Source organism: Camellia sinensis, chromosome 15, assembly GCF_055761805.1.
Source record: "Camellia sinensis isolate YWXY chromosome 15, ASM5576180v1, whole genome shotgun sequence".
NCBI lineage: Eukaryota > Viridiplantae > Streptophyta > Magnoliopsida > Ericales > Theaceae > Camellia > Camellia sinensis.
Genome location: NC_138975.1, coordinates 87,997,218 through 88,010,939, shown reverse-complemented (window position 1 = coordinate 88,010,939; position 13,722 = coordinate 87,997,218). Strand labels below are relative to the sequence as shown.

General features: G+C 34.6%; 1 long non-coding RNA gene across 1 annotated transcript; it reads right to left on the bottom strand.

Moving 5' to 3' along the window:
- Positions 1–1,942: 1,942 nt before the first annotated feature.
- LOC114284819 (uncharacterized) lies at positions 1,943–11,833 on the bottom strand. The gene is made up of 2 exons (XR_014357277.1): positions 11,519–11,833; positions 1,943–3,484 (listed from the first exon to the last, which is right to left on the bottom strand). It is a non-coding gene; the product is annotated as an uncharacterized LOC114284819 (long non-coding RNA).
- Between the last annotated feature and the right edge of the window lie 1,889 nt (positions 11,834–13,722).

Sequence of the window (13,722 nt, the reverse complement as noted above, 5' to 3'; positions counted from 1 at the left end):
ATCAACTGCATCATCAACATCAGAACCCTTACGATGTTACCAGCCACTGACCCAATAATATTGCAAATCAGAACATAAAAACCACAAAACATACCTCCATTTCTCATTGTCATGCTTCGACTTCTCTGAATTTAACATGACCACTCTACGGTTCTAACGTTGAGTGATGCCTTGGTTGCAATCTAGGGTCACGATTTCGCTATCCGATGTGAATGTCGACGATACCGGCAAATTAGCGACGCTAATATGCCAATGTCACGGCCGACAGTGGATCACAATTCAAGAACCCTCAATGTCCACGCTGAAACGCCTTCGCAACTGTGCTAAAAGGGGGTTTTAAGCTTTTTTAGGGTTTTGGTGGGTGATATGCGATGTTATTTATGGGATGAATATCACATAATCAACATCACCCCTTTCTATGCCTCAATCAAGCTTGACGATGATCCAATCCCTAACATTTGTATGGAAATCCAAAAGTTTCTATCCTACATTGTCCATTTTGTTTGGGATGGAGGGAAAAAGGGGAAAATGCAATAGTATGCTTTGGATATTTTGGTAACTCCAACATCACGAAAAAACCACAAATACCCCTTCCCAAATACAGCCCATTTCCAAACTACACGGGGTCCAACGTAATTAACATTCACATAAGACTTTTCAAGCTATAAAAAAAAGGTTAGGACTAAATGGTGTCACATATCATAATTTGAGATTTACTGGTGTTTTACCCTTTAATTTAACTAAATAAGATTTTAGTCTAATTGTAAAATGATACATGTATTCTAAAAATTATAAAATTCAGAAAAATTGAGAGAAATTCATTGTCACTAACATTGATTGTTTAAAAATTATAAACATGCCACAATATATTTGATTATATTATACTAACATTCAACTTGTGCTATACATGGCTAAATGTATATGATAATGATATATATAAATATTTTATAAATTTTTAGATTATAAGTTTATGTTTATTTTTGAATTTTGAGATATATGATAAAGATATTTATTAACATTGCATGAATTTTTAGAGCATAAAATTTAGAGCCCTATCTATTTTAATCCAACGACTAGCCTAGGTGCAACTTGGGTTGGCGCAACTTAAGTAATTTAAATTCGTAAAATTTTGAAACCTTAAGTAATTTAAGATCGTAAAATTTTAAACCTTAAAGGCCCAACAACGTATTTGCTTATATTATACTTGTGTAATGCCTGTCCAATACACAACTAATACATATTAGCATTTTTTTATGGAAAAATTAGTAAAACATCTCTATCCAACTTTTAGTAGTAAGAAAGATCCAATATTTTTTTTTTCTTATTAGTTAAAGTCCTTAATAATATTTAGAGACATTTTCAGTTTGTCACAAAGAAATTTCAAATTTCTCTATGCAAGCTAAAATTTCTCTATCTGTGCCGAAATTCCTCTGTGAAAATATTGAGGGATCCCTACAGCTATGAAGATTTTTTGGTTTTTGGGCTTAAATTTACAAAAAAAAAAAAAAAAAAAGTATTGACTAAAATAATCAATAAGATAAAATGTCTTATCAAAACTATAATTCTTTTACTTTTTCTCTCACAAATATCACATTCAATTATAAAAAAATATAACTCTTTCCAAATATAAATATTATATCTTATTAAAATAGTTAAAAACTAAAATAACTTATTAAACATAGCCAACTTATTTGTCCTATTTTATTTCACTTTTTGTATGTAATTTAAAATAATCTAAATATCATTATTTAAGAAAAATAAAAACAAATATATTTTAAGTCACCGTTGCTTCCACTAAAGTTGAAAGTTTAGTTGACAAATGATTTCTACAACTTTCACAAATGACTAGTTGGACCCCCACCCACTCCGCGCGTGGGGATCGTGGCATAGTGTATCAAGATTAAATTAGTAGCCGTTACTCCATTTTTTTAAATTTTCCAGATAAATAAAACCCATCCACATCACGAAGAGCTATGCTCATGGACTATGTACAGACAAAAATGCAAATATGATTAATTGTTAATAAAATACAAGAAAAATATGTTAGTGTAATGGGGTCAAGGATTTGCTTACTAAGAACTATACATTCACATATTGCATTAATGTGAAAGTGGATATTGGAGGAGCAAAATCATCGTCAAGAATTCTAAATTGTCACCAACTTACATCTACAAGAAAAAGAAGAAAAAAAAAAAGTTTCACACAGTTGCTGTTTCTTAATCCCTTGAAGAATCAAAGCCTGTAGTATTCAGAGCACAAATAATAAATAATAATGGAGAAGTTTGAAATTATTATCTTTAATTTCTCATCTACACATGGACGCAATGCATGCTATCATACTTTTTATTAGCATGCTAATGCTTAATATGTCAGAATCCAAACCAGTACCTTATCTTCCATGACATTTCCTAAAACAAAAGTCAAAGGACAAGACCAAAGTAGTTAATGACATTTAATAGAACTCAAGCCCCTGCTCCTCCTTTATTATTCTTTGTCGACACTTGATCAAGAATCTGCAACATCAAGAGATAAACAAAAGAATACTGTACAAAATATCGCAGACCTAGCCGACATGACTGAAAGAAGCCCAAATCTAAACAAGCATACCACCAGGCTCTAGGTCAACTTAGAAGATGCTCAAAAAATCAGGGTCAACTCAAGGAAACACACAGACAATAATTGTTTGGTACTTTCAATATATTTACTTCCAATTGTTTGTTAAACTCCAACAAAATACATCAATCCATGCAGCCCAATTGTCTAACCCAAAATACTTCAAATATACTTTCAACATTTTTTTTTTTCTTTTTGACAAGTGTCTAACGCAAATGACTTTCTAGCAAATCAATTGTTAGTATTAATATAAAAATTATGCTAAATTCTTAAATTCACTACTTCATTGTGGTAAGATCACTTCTTAATCAGTTAGCTCGTTCAAAGGAAACTGAACATAAACCCAAAGTACATACGGTGGAAGAAAATTTAACATGAAAATATAAAGAAATTGGAAAAACGTCATTACTTAAAATTGCTAAAAGTACTTAGAGGCATAATCTGTAAGGAAATATGAATGCTTGAGAAGTGAGAGGACAAACTAACTGTCATAACAATTTCTGAAAATTTTAGAAGTACAATCTCCATGGCACAAACTAATATGCATATGCATAATCAAAACAACAATAAAAACCATGTAATACTGTCAAAAGCAAACAGACTGCTTCAACCCATAAACCAAGAGAATGATCGCTAGTTGGGTAAATTTCACTAATTGAACTCAGTCAGCCAATGAACCAACAAGTTAAGACATTCTAATGTGTATTTGATTCAAATACTCAGACTTGAATGGGGTTCTCCTTTTCCTCATTCCTAATTGGTTACAATAATAAATTGCCCCATCATCCTGCCTCACTTATTTCTCATGATCGATCAGTAGCCAGCAATCGAAATCTGAAGCTTTCTTGTTTCAGATATCTAGCAAGAAAAGCTGACAAAACAACCTCACGTGTTAGTTTTGTTCTTTTGATAAAAGACGATAACATTACGACAGCCAAAAGAGGGGTAACTCATCGACACACATTGTTCATATGATGGCATCTCTGCATATGTTGGGTAGTAATTAATGTCAATAACAACATACCTATCGCAATTCTAGCACCACAAACGACATCAAAGTTGAAAGATGTAGCTTCAATTGGCCACTACAATGTCTTCCAAATTCATTATTTTGAAATAATTATCATCACTCTTTTATACAGTTAGCCAAATGTGAAACCAGAAAAAGAGAAAATAATAATAAATGGACCTCCAAACTACCCAATTTGTCCTCCACTTACTCTGGCAACAACTTCCTTTACACAGGTCACATATTCTTTAACTACACATTTTAAGATCACCCATGGCTGAACAACTAAGCAGTACCGTCACCACCAATAGCTTCCCAATCACCAGAGAAAAAAAAAAAAAAAAAACCTCTGATCTTCTTCTTACGTCTCCAAACTACCTAATTTCTCCTAATTTTTTTGAAGGGCTTCAATGAATATATTAAAAAAGCTGCAGTTATAAAAAATGACTAAATTTTTTTCTCAAAATGTACTTTATATAGAAACTGTATGTGGAATTAAAAAAAAGAAAAAGGAATAACTTCAAAACTAAGCCCGAGCCTCCGACAGGTCTAATAGTGTCCAAGCTTCCTCTTGAAATCAGTGACCAAATGTATTGACCCTGCGCTTGGGAATAACATACTTAAATGAACACAAATTCTTCAAGAAAACATTAATAATAATACCATCATCTTTGTGTCCACACGCATGCCTTGCTATGCTTGGCTTATGGAAATTTGACAATAATTTTTTACATTGGCTAAGAATAAGATACATCACAATGTACAATATTAGTATTATAATTCTCTTCTTAATTTACTCTATATTCCCCCTTAAAGTTCATAATTTATCCATAATAACCAACTCTCTTATCTTTTTATGAAGTTAGAGCTCAATACATTTAAAATCCATCTGTCCAAACACAATCTTAATCTTTTATTGCAATTTTATGTTGTGTTTTGGGGTTATTCTTCTTCTTCACTCTTTGTTTAGTTTTAAGTCAAATGTTGATTCTGTTAAAGATCTGAATTTCATGTATCCTGTCACGTCCCACTTTTTATTACTCGAAGTCATTACCAAATTCATTAACTTAATTCAATTTCAAGGATAACATGCGGAAATAAACCCATACATTCAATCCGTAGAAGTGATTAACAATACTCTCATTCGTATGCAAAGTAAATATTACATGAACATACTTAATAAATTGTCCTTGGGCTTACATCACTTAAGGTACAAGAAGAAGGGTGTAACCCTTTTACAACAATGGCATTCTGCCAACATAACTGAGGCCCCGTGGCCAGTAAATAAATAGATCCAAATCTTGCAACTCAACCTACTTAACACCTGAAAAAGATTCAACAACGTGGGATGAACATATAGTCCAGTAGGGAACTCAACATGATCCTCAACAATAACAACTTATAGATAGCTATGATCATGAACACTCATTCTCATACTAGAATAGTAGTGTGACAGTTTATACAAAATATATATATATATATATATATGAACTTTTCTCAAAAACAACCATTTCATTCAACGCTACAAGTGGTTTGTCTTTCCTTTTTCCTTTCATTAATTCCCGTTCCCAATCTTTCATAACATTAACAAATACTTAGGAAGAAATCTCACTAAGTCCGATACTCTCTTTCATTTCCTATACATACTCAGATGTATCTTTTCAAACATATTTATCTATAAAACATTCGTTCTCTTCCATACTTTCCAAAAGACAAAAAAGACATTTTGGTTCGTTTCCATTTCTACCATAACTATACATGCATATCTTTGTAAAAATATAAATTTACAACCCACCAACATGTATACAATCAACCAATGGAGTAACTCGGTCCTCCGAACTGTAACCAATCAAATCCATGATATTTTCAGTTACAACGAAACAACAACAATCCCGTTTCACTCTACTAGCTATGTGCATAGTAAGCCAACAATACACCTCACTCAACAACATTAACAACAAGCTAGTTTACTAGGTGCTAGCTGGAGGGGTATGGTACCCTTGATTATTAGCACAGTCAGTTCTCCAGGTGCTAACTGGAAGGGTATGACACCTTTGATTCTAAGCGCGGTCAGTTCTCCAGTCGCCAGCTGGAAGGGTATGATACCTTTTGATTCTCAGCGCGGGGCATAACACCAACAATCACAGCACATCAAGGCATAACCAACATGTATAATGCATATACATAAACTATCAAGACACCAGCAATGTGTTAAAATATATGAACACATGACTATCTCCTTCCGAGCAAATATACATATATATAATGTATCTAGCACTTCGTCACATACGATGTTCAATTAATCAATGGCAGAAAGCCAACCCGACAATTCTACACAACCGTGTCATCCTCCACCGATGACCAAGGACAAAACCTCTAGATGCACATAGTTAGTACATCTATTAAAAGACTCAAATAACATGAATCATAAACCCAACAACAATATTAACATGGTAGTTAAAAATACAACTTCTACATGTGTGTTCAACACTCAAGATACAACAATCCAATTCTCAAACTTATTTCGAAAACACTTCCCTCATTTTCACAAAAACGATTCCATTTCCTTTTTGTTATCACAAAACCAACTCCATTAATCTTGTTTCTATAAAATCAACTCCAAAGCCATGGTTAATCCTTTAGGCATTAACACCCTTACCACACTCATTTTGACAAAAGAGATTTACACACAATGGTCAACAAACCCCCATTATAATTTTACTCAACTAAAATATAATTTAGGGCTTTTCTTCTATTAACTACAACATGCTAATTTATATTTATTTTAGCCAAGACAACAATCAATGAAGCCAAAACCATTCTCCACACAACTAACCCTAGGCTTATTTCATGATTTTCAAACAAATCCAACATGGTACAATTTTCATGCAATACAAAAATTACCACATGTCTATCTATAGACGGAGTATTGAAAAAGAACAAGGAGAATCCCTACCTCAAACGGAGAACCTAAAGGGAGAAGATGACCCGAAATCAAAGTGCTCCAAATCCCAAATTTCTTGGATCACTACGAAGCCCTCGATGATCAACACACTTCTTACAATGGCCCAAGGTGAGGAAAGCACTCTAGCTAGGTCAATCCTAAGAGAGAAGTTAGGTTTTAGAGTGAGGTGCTCTCCAATGGCTTTTTCGGAAAAGTAAGAGAGAGAAAGGAAATCAAAAAGTGATTCAAAAAGCTGAATCTCGGTGTGTTATACAGATCGACCCGCTCGAGCGTCGAACTCTCCGCTCGAGCGTCACTCACAAATCCCTGCTCGAGCGTCAAAACCCCCGCTCGAGCGGCGGATACAACCAACCAGAAGTTTTGCAGAACAGGTCCCCGCTCGAGCGTCTAACTCCCCGCTCGAGCGTCACACACAAACTCTCGCTCGAGCGTCAAACCTCACGCTCGAGCGTCCAACACTACAGAGGAAGTACTGGGAAGGTGATTTTCCCGCTTGAGCGCCGAAACCCCCGCTCGAGCGGAGAGGCCAAAAACTGGGCAAAGATTCTAAGTTCTAAAACATAACCAACTTATTCCCAACAAGTCCAACACAACCCAAAACTCTAAGATAAAGAGTAAGGGATAGAAAAGAGGATAAGACAACAACAAATCTACGGAACCAAGCCCGGATTACAGTTCAATAACAACAGGGAATATCGGGATCGCTATATATCCAGTAGATCTTTGTTCATTTGGTCACATTAATATCCTTTAATGGCTAAATGGGATTTGTAATCTCAATTGCTCTGCCACACTGCTACTGCTCCCCCATTGTGCTTCCAGTTTCCAGTATAAATTTTAGGTTCCTATTGCTTCTCAATTTGTAATTAGTTATAATGAAATTTTGTTCCGTGAATCTTACTCTCTGTTTGGATGGAGTGATATGGTAAAAAATGAAGAGGAAGTGATGTTTGGTTTATGAATTAGGTGAGGTATGCTAAGAATTGTTTCATTTAATTTTGGTGAGGATGAACTGAGTAGTTACACAATTTTTATGGGTAAATTACACTGATTTTATTAGATGAAAGGGGATGTGACTTTTGCTATTACCTGTTTGGTTTTTTGCATCAAAGAAAAGAAAGAACAAGAAGAACAAAGGGGCAGCCTAATGGCCAATTCACAATCCTCTTTCTTGGATGAAATCAGGAGAATTTTGTTCACCACATCACAAGAGTCCCTAACACTTTGCACAGATCCTACCATGCTTACGATTCATGATCATCTATCCATCCATCCATCCCAAAAGAGGGTCCACATTAGAAGTATGAAAAAATTCCTAGAGAAGCCAAATCACCCCAACCTCAACCATCTCAAATTTTATTGTACTTTTTAATTACACAAAATTACATGAAGATATCAATCCCAACGTTTAAGAAAAACAAATTATTTAATTATAAGATTACTGTGTGTTTAATGAATATTTACTTTTGGAGGTTGCTCCTGCGTCCAGTTTATGGCTGTTTAGTATGAACAACTATAAATTTAAAAATCATAAAAAGAGTATAATTATCATCAAAAGCTTAGAAGCAAAAGGAAAGAACTAAAGATCATTTATCAAACTCACAAGTGTATGAAATTCAAATGAAAAGGATAAAAGAGATTGCCATCTGGGGTAAAGTGTAATCATCCCCGAAAAGAAATATAGCGATCCCGGTTCTTTCTCCTTTGATTGTAGTATCCGGACTTAGTTCCGTGGATTCCAGTTGTTGTTTTGAACTTGTTTCTGTCCTTCAATTCTTTAAATTTGAGTTATAGAATGTTTTGGACTTGTTCGTTCCAGGTTGGGTGTGATTGGGAGCAGGTGGTTGCTGCCCAGGTTTTTAGTCCTTCGCTCGAGCGAGCTGTTTGTCGCTCGAGCGAGCGTGGAGTTTTGTGTCTGGTGGGTCGAGCCAGGGTGGCTTCGCTCGAGCGAGCGTTGTGTCTGGTACTAGGACCTGAACACTGGAATTCTTGGCTCGAGCGAGCTTCTGGTTTGTTTGCCCGCGCGTGAGTTTTCTGTGTCTGGTCGCTCGAGCGACCAGGTCTTCGCTCGAGCGAGTCTATCGTATTTCAGTAGGCAGCAGCGGGGAAAAAGATCATTTTTCTCCCTCTTTCATTCTTGAAACCCTAGCAGCCGAGAGTCTCTCTCTCTAAACTTATTATCTCTCTAGATTTCATCTCCTTCTAGTATGAATCCATCCTAGGTCCTTTGTTAAAAAGGTAGAGGGTGTCGAGGGCTTCGTCTTAATCAGAAAAATTGTGGATTTGGAGCACTTTGATTTCGGGTCATCATCTCCTTTTGAGTTCTCCTTTGAGGTAGGGATTCTCCTTGTTCTTTTTCAATACTACGTCTATAGATAGACATGTGGTAATTTTTGTATTGCATGAAAACCATTTTATGTTGGATTTTTGTATAAATTCATGAGGTTGAACTTTGGGTTAGTTGTTGGATTTAGATCTATTATCATTAGATGTGTTTTGGGGCTAATTGGGTGTTAATTAGCATGTTGTTGTTGTAAGGAGAGGAAACCCTAATATTTATTTGGTTTAATAACTCAATAGAGGGGTTTTGATCATTGGGTAAATACTTGGGTATTTTGGATTTTGAATGAAGCCATTGTTGTTTGTTGTAGATGATTGAACCTTTTTATCAATATTGGGAGAAGGGAAGGGAAATCCTATTTTAGTGATTATGATTTAATTTGTATAATTAAATTGGAATGGCTTGGAGATGAATGTAGTAGATTAAAATGAGCGTTGGCTTTATTGTCCTTGGATTTGATTTTGTGAAAAACAAAAGGAATAAAACCGGTTTTGAAAAAATAAAGAGAGTTGGTTTTGTGAAATGGGAAAGGTACTTTGAAATGAGTATGAATGTTGGATTGTTGTATCTTATACTACTATGTTAGTATTAATGATCAGTTGATGATCTCATGATATTTGAGTCTGTTAATAGATGTACAATAGACATGCATCTAGAGGTTTTGTCCTTGGTCATCGGTGGAGGATGACATGGCTGTGTTGAATTGTTGTGGATACATTACACCTATGTGTTTATCTACTTTAACTCGTTGTTAGATTCTTGTTGGTTATGTATATGCATTATACATGTTGGATATGCCTTGTTGCATGGTTGTTGTTGGCGTTATATGCCGCGCTTATAATCAAAGGTACCGTTACCTTCCAGCTAGCGCCTGGAGAACTGTATGCGCTAATAATAGAAGGCACCATACCCTTCCAGCTAGCGCCTGGTAAACTGGTATTTTGGCTTACTACGCACATAACTAGTAGAGCGAAGTTGGTTGTAGTTATTTCAGTATATCTTTGGCTTACTAAGCGCATAGCTAGTTGAGCAGGGTGGAATTGTTGTTGTTTAGTTGTAACTGAAAATATCATAGATTTGATTGGTTCCAGTTCGGAGAACCGAGTTACTCCATTGATTGATTGTATACATGTGGGTGGGTTGTAAATTTATATTTTTACAAGGTTATGCATGTATAGGTATGATAGTAGTGGAAATGAACCAAAATGTTTTTTTTTGTCTTTTGGAAAGTGTGAAGGAGAATGAATGTTTTAACGATAAACATGTTTTGAAAAGGTACATCTGTGTATGTATAGGAAGTGGAAGAGAGTATCGGGCTTAGTGAGATTATTTTCCTAAGTAATTGTTAATGTTATGAAAGAATGGGAATGGGGATTAATGAAAGGAATAAGGAAAGATGAATCGCTTATAGCGTTGAATGAAACGATTGTTTTCAAGAAAAGTTTATATATATATATTTTGTATAAACTGTCATATTACTATTCTAGTACGAGAATGAGTGTGCATGATCATAGCTATCTGTAAGTTGTTATTGTTGAGGATCATGTTGAGATCCCTACTGGACTTTATGTTCATCCCACGTTGTTGAACCTTTTTCAGGTGTTTAGCAGGTTGTGCTACAGGATTTGGATCTTTTTATTTGTTGGCCACGGGGCCTCTTTGTTGTTGGCGGAACACCATATGTGTAAAAGGGTTTCACCCCTTCATTTGTTTATTTAAAGGTTGTAAGCCCAAGGGCAATTTATTGAGTATGTTCATGTAACATTTACTTTGCATACGAATGAGAGTATTTATATTCATTTCTATGGATTGAATGTATGAGTTTATTTCCGCATGTTATCTCTGAAATTGAATTAAGTTAATGAATTTGGTAATGGCTTCGAGTAATAAAAAGTGGGGCGTGACAAGAAACCTGAAATTATGGGCAAAAATGCAAAAGCTAAAGCTCACGAAACCTTTAACAAAAACTTTCTCATTTGCTTGAATTAGATATGTATGTTATTATACTTGGAATTTTAGCTTTCATCACTATGAAGTCAGTAAGTTTAATTGTTTAGAAGCACATTATTTAATTTTAATTTGTGTTTTTAGTGCAATCGAGGCCAAAGGCCAAGTAGACAAACAAAAGAAAAAAAAACAGAGCTGTCCATGTACACCCAAAGTTTTCCCCAACATTTGGTGAATCATACGTTGTTATTATTTATTATTTTTTATTTTTAATTTGGGAAAATAATTTCACATTATGATTGTCAATTTCGGTGTGTTTATTCATTTAAGCATATGGTCAAGTACATGGTAGATAAAGAGTTTCACATTCTAATTGTCAATTTATGTGTGTGTTTCATTTCGGCATATGGTCGAGCACATGGTGGGCACTCCATTAAACAGTTGTGAGGAACAAGACCAGAGCTCGAAATAAACAAGTTAGAAATAATTGCACAATAGACAAGAGGAAGAGAATGAAAAACAACAACAGTTACAAGCATAGACCAAAAAAATAGCAACAAATACACTACCAACAACAACAATAGTGACAATGGAAGAATGAATATATGTTTCACATTTAACAACAACTGAAAAATGAGCATACCTTTTCTATTTCTTTGATAAAACTGATAGTGATTTTGCAGCAATGAAATTGAACAATTTACACCTCTTAATAGCTTAGGACTTCAGGAACAAGCCTGGGTGAGAAGCCACCGCCTCGACAGCAGCGGTACAAGTGGCACGAATTGATGAAGAGGTCAGCACAGGCGTCCAGCACAACAACGATATGAAGCACCGATGTTGGAAATTTCTAAGAGGATGCACAGCTACTTCTATGAGGAAGGAGTAGAATTCTTCTGGTAGACAACCAAGCGGTTCCATTTGTCTATTGGAAAACGTTAGAAAGCAAGCAGGCAAGAGCGTTATACCGTTATACACTTTTTGGCCATGTTTGATTTCGCAATACTAACAAGACTAACAGTAAAGTATTAATAATCTTATTAAATTATTGTGGTATAAATTATCTAATTGGATTAGTAGGATAAATTATCCTCTTGTTCATTGTTTGATTTGCATGGGATAAGAAACTTATGAATGTAGGATTACAATTATATTTATTTTCTTTTCCAATCTTACCCTCCATCAATGTTTTTTCATAATTTTTACTTTATCAAAATTTCTTCATAAATGTGATTTTGAAAAAAATTATAAATAAATAAATAAAAGCAAAATTAAAATACAAAATACAAAGGCCATGTTTGGTTTGTTTTTTAATTTTTTTAAAAATATATATAAAAACTAATTTGATAAAATAAATATAAAAAAATATATTTTAAAATTTATAAAAATTATTTTTGGCCTTCTAAAATATAAAATTATATAGATTTAATAATAAGTGTTTTAATTTTTTTTTTAAAATTTCTTTCACCAAATTAATTTTAAAACAAGTTCATAAAAACCAAACCAAACATGACCACCACCAACCCACCCACCCACACAAAATGGTAATTAAACACATGCAAACATGTCCACACACACATACACAAAATGGTAATTAAACACAGGCAAACATGGCCTAAAAGTACACATGCAAAATTATGTTTGAACATAGATTTGTCTAAACACAGATTATGTTTGATTCACCCATCAAGACCACACGTAACAAATTATGTTTTTTGTTTTTTTGATCCACCAATTCAATATTAAACTAAGAAAAGCAATGTTCACAATAGTTTGTAGAACAGTGATGTGTGTAAGCTAGAAATATAGCATCTCCAATATCTTATACACAACTAAATTCCCACATTATCAAATACTATTATATATTCTATTGTGTCGAATAAACCACGATCCCCAACATATGTACTCATACGTGCCCTCCCAACAAAAGACATACCCACTCTAATTTGTCGGCATCGGAGAGACTGAAAAAGAAGTCAACTCGCTGAGCATCTTTGACAATGAGAGAACCTGCTATCAACCTTTGAGTTGATGTAAGGGGGAGCTTCAGAAGTTCAGCATTGACACTCCTCCTAGCTTGGGATAAGTCATGTTGATATCCAATCCTTTTAACAATCTCACCCAATCTAGTGTCTGTTTTGTCCAAAAAAGAGCCAAGTGTCTCTGTCATTGTAGCAATATTACTTGCGATTCCTTCAGTAGTCCTGGCTCTTTTTGTTCCTCCCTTGCTAAAGGTAGAAGAGTTGGATGCATTTCCATTTGTAGACATTGAACACTCGAAGTCAGCAACATTGAATTGCTTAGCTGGAGAACCATCACCCTTCTCCCCCATGGCTTCCTTCACAGCAATTGCTTCAACTGCATCTGCAGGATCTTTAGCTAACTCACCAGTGGCTCTGTCTTTGCCAAAGAGAACAAGCCAATCTTCATAATATGGAAATGACTTGTTTCGCATAGAACTTGCACTTGGTTGTCTCTATACAAGTTCAAAAGAAAGGACATTCAAGTATGCTAAATGAAATAAAATTGAAATGAAGATGAATAGGATATCTAATAATTATGATGAGATTAACACTAAAAAATAGAAGAAAAAAACTTACCCGAACAAAGTTTTCCCAAACATCATCACTGCCAACAAGAACCATCTTCTCAGTGTCATTCCATCCAAACCCGCTAAGCTTAGTCATTTCATACAAAAGGCCATAGTGTTTCCTCCAAATTTTTATCTTTGACTCAATGTGAGGACAAGCACGAAGGTCACTTCCAGGAAAAGCCATGACAATTCTCTTCTCAAGTTTGCCATAAAACCCCGACTTAAATTGCCCATTGTCAACCTTCCATTTAGGA